The following is an 11,761-nucleotide window of genomic DNA, read 5'->3' on the forward strand; positions in this document are numbered from 1 at the left end:
TGAAGTAATCGTCACTTAAAGGTAGTTACAACCATCGAAAACTAACATCGTGATATTGGACTCGAAGTATGTTTGACTCGAAATTACAATTATTTATAGCAATTTCATCACAGCGTTGCAACATCCTGCATTTTTAAGCCACTTATGTCGTACCAATATTGTAAATATATAAATAATTGGCTTAATTCATGATTTGGTCCTTGAAATATATCTTTTTTTCACTTTGATACCTAAATATTTTTTTTCCTAATTAATTACCTAAACTTTGCAAAAGTTATGGTTTTAACTCCAATTTTAAACGAATGTTAAAAAAAAAATTCCACTAATTAGAGAAGGCCAGGTGTTTAAAATTTAAAAAAAAAAAGCTATTTTTTTATATCTCTCTCCTTCCCTCTTTTTCACATGAACACTCTCTCTCCCTCTTTCTCACCATATTTCTCTTATTCTCACTTGTAACATCCCGAAATAGGGCCTAGTCAGAATAGTAGTTTCGGGACCACAAATCCGACATCAAAATATTTATTTTATGATTATTATGAGGCCTAGAATATGATAATATGCATGTGTTAAAGTTTCTTGAAGAAATTCTTTGAGTAAGGTGTCCAATTGGAAATTAGGGACTAAACTGAACAAATTGCAAAACTTGGATTCTAGAAGCAATTTGTATGAAATTGTTTTAGATTATAAATTAGAAGGTCTTAGAGAGAAATTTTCCCAATTTCTAAGTTTTTGAACAAAAAATGGGCTTGCATGGATGAAATTTTAAAAAAAGGGCTTAAGGGTATTTTGTTTATTTAGCATTTTAATGAAATAAAATGGGAAAAATGAACCAAAAATCAGCCATTTTCTCCCTTGTACCAGCCTAAACTCTCAATCCCTCCATAGCTAGATTTTCCAAGCTTTTCAAGCTCAATATTAAGTGCTCTCAAATCCTGTTTTTAATGTTATTTGTATTTTTGAAACCCCGGTAGCTTACTTTTTCCATTTCTACCCATATTTCATGCTAGGGCTCATGTTTAAAAATTTACCCATGCATGAGTTACTTGTATTTTGATGGATTATGGAGGAATATGAAAGTTGGATGTGTGTTAAACATCTTTTCCTAGGTGATTTTCATGAAAAACCCTTAAAGGGACATTTTTGCAAAAGTTGTAAAATGTGTGGTAAAAATGAGAAAATAATGGAAAATGTGGGCTGTCATAATAGGGGGAAGTGTTCGGCTAGGCTTGGGTAAGGTAGAAATTGCATGTGTTTCATTATACGAGCCTAGGGACTAAATTATAAAAATGTAAAAGGTTAGGGGCAAAACGATCATTTGGACTAGGGGTGGAATTTAGACTTGAAATGTATAATGTGGAGAGTTAATGATTTAATTTTGTTGTTATAGACCCCGAGGAACAAATTCTGGAGGTCGATCGAGGAAAACGAAAGGTTTCGGAATAACTAAAACACAGCACCAAAATGAATACCAGGTATGTTCGGATAACTTAAAGTAAACTCATAATGTGTCTAATTATATGATTTATGAATGCATGATGATTGTATTTAATCATGGCGTGAAATTATATGAATTGCAACTCTAATAATGATATGTTGAAAAAATTGTCTCGGTTGAGGTTAAAAAAAGGGAATTCGATGGATAAACCATGCTTGACATGTGAATTGAGATCCTGCATGTGTTGCAATAAGGATTTATCCCGGACGGGTAATCCGTTAATCTCAATTATGAAAAAGATCTAGCCCGGACGGGTGTTCCTTTGGATGATCGAGCCTCCCGAAGAATATATGTGCATTACGGATTTAGCCCGGACGGGTAATCCGATTTGGGGTCTGAATTTAGTCTGTACTGGTAATTCAGATCCGAACTCATTAAGGATGTTTTTCGTTATAAGGGATTTAGCCTGGATTGATAATCCCGACGTCACCTTATGAGTTTACGATACGGGGAATTTAGACTGGACTGGTAATTCCGCCATAAGATGTGAGGTTCGCGGGAGTGCATACATGAAATGATTATCTTTATGAATTGACGGATTATGGATATTCCATCGAGATTTCCTAGAAACTCAACGAGATTAATATGAGATATATGTACAAAATGAGATGTTGAATGATGAGCTCATCTAAGATAAATTACATAGTGCTTTGTTATATGACTAACTCTTTGAATGAGTGTATGTGATAGGGAAGCCATTTCATGCTTATTGATTTTATTACCCAATTTGGTTGAATGCTAATTACTTGGTAAGTTTACTTTCAGATTATTCGAGCTTACTAAGCATGTAAATGTTTACCCCTCTCTTTTCCCTGCTTTTCAGAGCTTAAGGACTCGTAAGGATTGGAAGATGGTTGGGAGAACCAGCACACTATCAAATATATCAGTTTTGGTATAAAGATATTTCTAATTTGTTCCATGTCATGTATAAGGCTTTTGAGTATTTTGTTATATGTGTCATTTGATTTTCCAAATGAATGCATGTAAAGATATGCCTATCTTTTTGTATATGGCCATGGGAATTGGCTTATTTTGACGTAGGCTATGACCTATAAATCTATGCATGTTTATAGTCATATGTGATGGTTTGTTTATAATTGGCAATGAGTCACAAGAACGAGCCAATTTTGAATGTGTTAAAGTGACATGAAAACCCATAAATACAAGATGGGGAATAACTTATCATGTATGAAAACAATGATATGAGGTTTCCATACAATGAGTTTTACCAAGATAATTTATAAGAATATAATCATGTTTTATTTTGTATTTGGTAATCATTAAGTATAAGTGATAAAAAGGGTGATCAAAGGATTGGAAATAGTCAATTAGGGTCCACACGGTTGGACACACGGGCGTCTGTCTAGGCCGTGTGTGACACACAGCTCACCCCCATGGGTGTGTGTTATAGCCGTGCATCCCCTGCACTTAAAATTTTAAGTCAGTGTTGTACACGAGCAGGCCACACGGGCGTGTGTCTTGGCCGTGTGTCTCTAATTGTATGATATGGTTAAAGTCAGTGTTGCACACGGGCTGAGGGCATGGGCATGTCCCAAGCCACACAGGCGTGTGAGATCACACGGCCCCACCCACACGGGCGTGTAACACTTCAAAGTAAGAGAAATTTTCCAAGGTACCCAAAGTTTATCGAATATTCTCGGTTTTGTCCCGAACTGCCCTTAGGTATGTTTTGGGCCTCGAAGGCCTGTGTAAGGGACAAGATGTACATGTTTGAAAATTTTTAAATATTGGGCAAAATTCAGTGACCCAATTTAGTATGTTTGTAAGTGTGAAACCCCGGTAATGCCTCGAACCCTATCGTGGCGTCAGATACAGGCGAGGGGTGTTACATCACTTGCCATCACCAGTGGCCACCATTAACCCCCTCCAACTAGCCCACAAAGTGACATGAACGATATCTTTCCAGCTTCACTCATTCTTGAAAAAGCCATTGCTTTAGAGCTCTCAGCCACTTGTGTCACAGGGCTAGATCTTTCGTCTCACAATCCGTGCGGCCTTAGGCGATCCGTTCGACCAAGCTCGTGTAAGTCAGCCTATACTCAAGTGAGGATTCCTTTAGAATTCCTCCAAGGCACCAATTTGTATAGCGAAAGCAACTTATGCCAAAAAAAAACAACAAAAGAACAACAGAAAGAGCGCACACAAGGCGTTTGAGTAAATGCTCTCAATATTCTCTTATTCACAAAGAATAATGAAAAAAATGAATAGAGTGAGTACAAATAAGGGGAAGGCTCTCTATTTATAGTTGAGCTCTCCCAAAACCGACTGTCAAGATACATTTACATTGACGGACGAGATTAACTATATCCCTTGATTTTAGGGATTTACAATATATGTCATATCAAATCTAATCTAATTTTTACAAGATGAGATTCTATCAATCTTCTAAGATTAGTTATCAAAATAGCCTATATTGTCATATCTTCATTATCGCACCAACCAAGCTTCAATCTGATAGGCTTCTCCAACATCTTATTGAATCGGGCCATTTTTTGCAGGCCAAATGATCCCCATCTACACAATAGACCTCCGTCGGATGCATTTGGTGCGATAGTCACGGGCTTTGAACTGCAGCCCATGACACTTGCATGTAGATGATAAATTAGGTTCTCTCCCCTCCCCTTCCCTCCCCAAACCCCCACCCCACCCTTTCTTACTTTACCATTCCCTTTCAAGGACCTAACAACATTAGCAAAGCACTTTTCGGTACTCATGGCCCATAGGAAACCACGTTGTTGTGTTCTTTCAATCCTCCATAGGAATTCATTCCTCCAATGTAAATCACTTTGGGTGTTGTTTATTGGGCTTTGATGCTGTAAACTACCACTGAACCAGTGTTGCAGCTGGACCAACAACGGATAAAGTACTTTTCACCATGTTCATTAAGCTATAGCATTTTTGGCGAGCAAAAGGATTTATTTAATTAAAAAAATTTGGCATCCAGAACATGATACGAGAATATGGACCTTTTAAAAGGAAGGAACTGCTTCTCTACTAAAAAAATATTTCCAACTCATTGCTAGTTCAATGTAACAAACAGTAATGAGGAATGGAGAGAGAGCGTATAGTAGGAGATGACTCATATCTGAGTGAGTTAAGATTTTTTTTGTTTTTTAAAAAAATAGGAAATGGAGAACATATACATATACTATCCATGGTTGGTGTTTGCTAACGAAATTTCACAAGGAATAAAGGACAAAAAGCATATATAATATCATATATATCATATGTGATTTGTATGTAATGATCAGTATAGATTATGTGTATATATTGTCACATATAATATGTGTATATAATATCTATATTATATACACATATTATATGTATAAAAAGGAAGATATTTTACAGTGCTTTGTTTTCTTTGATGTTGAGAGTTTGATTCTTGATGGAGCTTGATTTTTCACACAGGGTTCGAAAGGCTTTAAATTAATAGCCAAAATAGGTTGTTTTATTTGGATACATATTGCTTTCTTACATACATGTATAGGTGATGGTCATTCACGAGAATATGATGATCATGAGAGCTTTCATACCTTCCCATATTATATATATTTTTATGTATGAGCATCTAGTCGTTTGCTATGGTGGCAAGCTTGGGTGGTGAAGAAGCTTGGGGAGTGTGTTGGTTTAGGGGTTAGGATGGTGCAATGGATATGAAAGAAGGGAAAAAATAAATTATAGAGGATGAGGAGTTTGATTGGTGGAAGAAGATGAAGCATTCATATGACTAAATGGATAATTCATATACACATATTCTCAAAATCATTCCTACTTCACATTTCCAACCCTTATATTCATACATAAGGGATCAACTTAACCAAAGGCCGGAAGCTTATTAATCGACTGAGCCAAGAAAATAAGTTTGAACTACCCAATATGCTTGGTGTAGGATGAGGACCATAACCATAATCCAGAGCATGATTTACTGACTTTCGAAAGTTATCTTGGTTATTGATTTAAACTCGATGACTCTTTCTGCTCATAGTCCAAACGATATTGCTAAACTTATCACCTATTGGCGGAAGAGCAAGCGGACGGAAGGTAGAAACCTCTCGCCAGCACAATGTTGGTCCAAGGAAAACATGGGGAAGGAGAGAGCTTAAAAATATTTAATTTAATTTAATTTTTTTATTTTGTTTCCATCAAAATAAAAGAGAAATTGCAAATGGAGAAATTATTTTATGAATTCTTCCCCATATTATTTATAATTCCTTTTAATTATTTAATAATATTTTAGTAAATTTTTATGTCTTTGATTCATAATTTGGTAAAAGAGATTTTACTTAAAATTCTAAAATTTGAATCCAAAACCTTAAACTCTAGATCTTAAATTTTAAACTTCAAATCTTGGATCATAAACGCTAAACTTTCAATTGTGAACCCGAATTTCAAACCATAAATTCCAAATCTCAAACTCAAACTTGAACTCGAATCCTAAACCTTAAATCTCAAACTTCAAATCTCAAATATCAAACTTTGAACCTCAAACCTTGAACCATAAGTCACTCAAGAGGTTAGAATTGAAGTTCATGATTCAGGATTTAGGATTTGAAGTTCAAAGTTTAGAGTAAAAAAATTATCATAATTATATATCAATAATATTAAAAAATTATTAAAATATCACTAAATAATAAAAAAAGAAAATAAATAATATTTAAAAAAAAATCCAGCTAAATCTCGCATATTTAAACGTTAAACGGCGGATTTGAAAAGTAAAATAATGAATGAAGCGGAACAATTTTGCGCCACTTCCAACTGCCCCTTCCATATCTCCTACAAGTATCCAGAACACAAGATTAGACCCATTCAAATCACATCTATATTCCATATATCTAGTAATGAACATTTATATTGCTATTCTCTGAATGATTTAAATATTCATATTATTTAGATTTAAAATGAATGTTAAATATTACTTGTTTATATTGAATTTTATTTATTTTTTCTGTTTTCAAATATTTACATTATGGATATTCATAATTGAATTTTTATAATTAATTTAAATATTAAAATTTAAAAATATCAAAATTAAAAATTTAAATTTTAGAAAATATAAGAAAAATGTTACAAAATGAATAATAAGGACTGAATTTACATCTTAAAATATTAAAATATATTAGAATCATAATAAAACAAAAATGGAATCAAAAGTACAACCTTGAAACAAGCATTGAGCATATTCTAAAATCCAACCACTTCCAAGCAAGTTTCGGTTTTGGGTGAATGCTCATTATGATTGGAAGATGATTTAAGAATTAATTTTGTTTGTTCAACTTTGAATTAGAAAAGCCTAGGAATATTTCATCTTCGATCCCAAAACCAAAACAGACAAAAAAAAAAAAAAAGAAAGAAAAAATTTACTCTCCCATATAATCCTCCATGGGCAAAGGCGGTGGCTGTGTCCCAAGCAAGAAAAAACATCCGACCTCGGCCGAAGACGGCGCTGGCACCAGCAACAACACTGCACCTATTGCTGCCGATGAAGAAACCCACGCAACTCCCACCGTAACAGAGAGTTCTGAGAATGCACAATCAGTTGCCGCCGCTTTAGAAGTCTTCATAGTATTTTACTCCATGTATGGTCACGTGGAGAAGCTGGCGAAGCGGATGAAGAAAGGAGTGGAGGGTGTAGAAGGTGTCAAAGCGGTTCTATATAGGGTTCCCGAGACGCTTCCAGATGAGGTTCTGGAGCATATGAAGGCGCCGCCTAAAGCCCTGAGGTTCCGAAGATTAAGGCGGAGGAATTGGCAGTGGCGGATGCTATTCTGTTTGGGTTCCCGACAAGGTACGGGTGTATGGCGGCTCAGATGAAAGCGTTTTTCAACTCCACTGGGCAGCTTTGGAAGGAGCAGACACTGGATGGGAAGCCGGCTGGATTCTTTGTTAGTACTGAAACTCAAGGAGGCGGCTAAGAAACCACGGCGTAAGTAAAATAGAATGGAGTAACAATTTCAGTTCTCTCTTTTATGCTAACAAGTGAATTTTAAGGATGTTGAAGATGGGCTATAATTTTTATGAATTATTATGTCATAATTAATCTCACTGTTGATCCATGAACTCTAGTTTGATTTCCATAGTTGAACAAATTGCTAATTGTTAATTGCTTAGCTCAAACTTCAGAATTTTGATGATTTAGCTTGGAGTTGAAAAAACATGAGTAGTTTTACTAAGTTGAATTAATTATTATTATTTGATTTAATGTTTACAATCATTCATTTTCATTAAAATGTTTTATTGAAATCTTGATGTAGTATATGAAATCGTCGATTCAGCTGATGTCACGTATTTAATTATAAAATTATTAAAATATTTTTATTTTAAATAATAATTAATATTATTATAATAATATATTTTTATTTCATATTTTTATAATATTTCAAATAAACAATTTGAAAAATATTATATAAAAACGGAATATAATATCAAGAAATTTAAATAAAAATCTCTTATCATCCCACCTCATAATCATTTGTTGAAATAATTTCATAATCATTTGTTGAAATAATTTCATAAATAAATATTTTAATGTAAAATAAGTTTATTATATAAAAAACCCTTGAAATTAATTCAATAATCAATTGAATCCTGAATAGAAAATAATACTTAATTGAGCCTCAATTGAATTTAAGCTCTTATCTTTTGGCACAGTTTGACACATTTAGTTTTATCATTAACTTCACTCCGTCAGATCTTAAGATTGTGCTACGTAGAGAAATTAGATAATTTCTGTTATATTTAATTAAAAATTGTAAAAATATAAAAAAATATAAAAAATTCTAAAATATAAAAATATAATTTCTCATTTTTAGATTATAAAATAAAAATATATTAAAAATAATAAGAAATTCATTTAAAAATAAAAAATTGAATTTTTAAAAATTATAAAAAAATTAGAATTTTAAACAACCATAAAAATTATAAAAATATTAAAAAATAAAAATAATCATATATTTTCTCTTTTCCTTTATTTTTCTTTCCATTTTCTCGTTTTTCTTTCCTTTTTCCTTTCTTTATCTTTCTTCTTTTCTTCTCTCCTCCCTTAACCCCCGTCGTCTCTCACCCTCAGTGTTCCCGTTGCCGCCGATAGCCTACCCTCTAGTCTAAGTTGCCGCTCGATGTCCGATTTCATCACCGGACAATCTCTGTTCTCACTCTTTCAGTTTCTTATTTCTCTGTCTCTTCTCCTTCTTCTCTGTTAAGCTACAATTGGGACTTTGGCTTATGGGAATGGATGTGCTTTTGCAGCTGTCGTTCTTTCTTCCACTTACATCTTTGATTTATGTTATTGTATTGTTCAAATAATCTGGAAATCATTGGAAAAATTAGAAGAAAAAAAATAAAAGAAAAAGGAAAGACTGTAAAAAAAAAAAAAAAAGAAAGAAAGAAAGAGGAAAAGAGAAAAAATGATTTTATATTATTTTCATTTTATAATTGTAAAAATTCTATTTTTCAAAATTTTAAAATTTTAAGAATTAAAAATTATCAAATTTTGCCATGTGGCAAAACCCTTACGTGCCACAAGGTGAAGTTAACGATGCTAAGGGGTTTCTAGCTCAATTGGATATTATTTTGAATTGAAGGCTTAATTATTTATTAAATTATTTTCAAAGAATTTTTTATATAATAACCTTAAGAAATATTTTCCTTCACCCGGTGTGGATCTGATAAAATTCAATTAGTTATAATTTATTTAAAAAAAAACTTCAAATATATGAAAAAGTACTAAAAGTTGGACTCGAATATATGGCACTCATGAAATCAAATTGAAAAAACTTCCTAGTTTACATTTGAAAAATATTTTGGTTCTAATTATTTTTAGAACATAAATGTTAAATGCAAAGTAATGAAAGGAGTAAAGTAAGAAGAGAATTAACAAACAATATTTGTTAAAGTTATTTATACACAATGGTTTTACATCTGCAGAGTCTCGTCCAATGAATGATTTTATTCGTCCGAATCACCTATTGGCTTAAGCTCAATCTATCATTACACAAAAAAGTAATTACAGCCCTAATGTCAACCCCAATTGTCATAAATCACTCACTCAAATATCTCACAATACAATCAATATCTAAAAGAGTACCACAAAATAACCACAAGAAAACACATCAAAGATGTTGACAAAGACATTCCAAAACTACTCTCTAAGTGATGTCATTCGTAACCTATTATAGATTGATACAATAGTCTATTATTTAAAAACTGAAATTATCTTATTAATTATATTAATTATCCTGAGTATTTATCAAATAAAAGTTTTTATAAATTTGTTTTCCAATTGCTCCAAGCTCTCTCAAGAGATAAGGATAAATACTGTCTTCAGTTTGAACTTTGACCAGTTAAAGAGTTGAAGTGTCATAGCCAAATGTCATAGCAAAAAACTAATTGTTGTTTTGTTAAACATACCACTCCTTAGTAGATAAAAAAAAAACCCATGGGGTCGAAATAGCCACGATCCAAGTATAAAATTCGTTCTTGTTCTAACAAAACATGAAACGAGCATGCCAAAATCCAAATAAAAATAAATGAAGTATATAAATTTGAGCTATAATAGAGTTAAAAGTTACCTTTTAGCTTCTTTTTTTTTTTAATTTAGCTCCACTTATTAACGTAGTTATTTTTTTGTTAAATTTGTTAATATGACATTTTAAATATTTAAAAAAAAACTCACTTGATAGTCATATGACTAAGAAAATGATATTACAATGATCTTAAATTTAACGAAATAATTTTAACAATGATAAGAATTGATCTTAAATTTTAAATTTTAAAAAGTATAACTAAATTATTAAAAATAAAAATATAGACTCAATTCTAAAATTACGAACGATACATGAACATATGGTACATTTTTAACTTTTTTTTTTTACTTGGAAAAGTGAATTTTCTGGACATTGGATATATATTTATCAACTTTCTAACATTTTTTTATGGTTGTGGTTTAGTTGGACGGCAATAACCCAGTTGGCACACCATAGAATGCTATTTGTTCCCATTGGCTACACTTTTGGAGACGATATGTCCAAGATAGATTTTATACATGGAGGTTCGCCTTACGGTGCTGGCTTTTATGCTGGTGATGGCACTAGAGAGCCAATTGAAATCGAGCTGGCTGTGGCTGAGCATCAGGGAAAGTACATGGCTGGCGTGGCCAATAGGCTTTCTCAAGGATGACTTCAAGCTTCATTAAATTGGAATGTTTTGTTAATTATGTTTTATTTGTCGTTGCTTATTATCGTGATCCTTTCTTCCATTCTTTTTTACCAATTATATGAATCATTTGAGAATGATGTATATGATTTCATATTCTTCTCTCATGGCATATCAAAACCAATAGAATTGGGATTCTTCGTCTGTATAATCTTTTTTGTGTAATTCACTCAAAGCTTCTGATTTAAAAAAAAAATCATTTCATTGATATCCTTTTATTCATCTCTGTTGGATTTGGTACCCATTTTTTTTTATATATCAACTGTTGCATCTGTTTGTGATTTAAGCCTCAAAGTTTATTCATTATCGACGAAATCAATAATGGGAAGAGCATCGAACTTACTTGTCTTCGATTCTTTCTCTAACAAGATAAAAACGATGTCAAAGTCAAATATGTGAGCGATAATGTCATACAACATGATTCTATTGCAGTATCATTCGGAAATATCAATACGAGGGTGTACACAACACTTATTCTCTTAATAATCTGGTTGGAAATTTAAGTACGTACCTGCAATTAATTGTTCATTTAGTATTGAAAAAAAATCAAATTGGCACCTTTTTCCCTCAACTCTAAAGAGTGGTTAGGGACTTCTCTTAATATATGATCAAATGAAACTGTAACACCATTTACTAGAGTTCAACTCCGAAACAAGATACGAGGTGTTACAGTACTTAAACACATGCTTACAAACATTTAGTGCCATAAATTTTCGTCCAAATTAAAAAATTTTGAAAACCGAACATAAAGGCCTTAATACGAGCCCACGAGGCCCAAAACACATTTCGACAAAAGATTCGGGACTTAACTGAGTACTTTGGAAAACTTTGAAAAATTTCAAGGTAAAGAGGGCATACGCCAGTGTGGAAAAGTGGCATGCCCATGTGTCGTCTTAACATGATCGTGCTGAAGGCCCATGTAGCTCACATGGCCTGGGCATATCTGGACTCGCCCATGTCCCTAACTCGTGTGAATTTATTTTTCGGTTCGAACCTACAGGGGTTTTCACCCGGCCTGGCACACACCCGTGTCCA

General features: G+C 32.8%; 1 pseudogene; it reads left to right on the forward strand.

Moving 5' to 3' along the window:
• The first annotated feature begins 6,662 nt into the window (after window positions 1-6,662).
• On the forward strand, window positions 6,663-10,939 carry LOC108477851 (probable NAD(P)H dehydrogenase (quinone) FQR1-like 2; annotated as a pseudogene).
• The last annotated feature ends 822 nt before the right edge of the window (window positions 10,940-11,761 follow it).

This window comes from Gossypium arboreum, chromosome 12, assembly GCF_025698485.1.
Source record: "Gossypium arboreum isolate Shixiya-1 chromosome 12, ASM2569848v2, whole genome shotgun sequence".
Lineage (NCBI taxonomy): Eukaryota > Viridiplantae > Streptophyta > Magnoliopsida > Malvales > Malvaceae > Gossypium > Gossypium arboreum.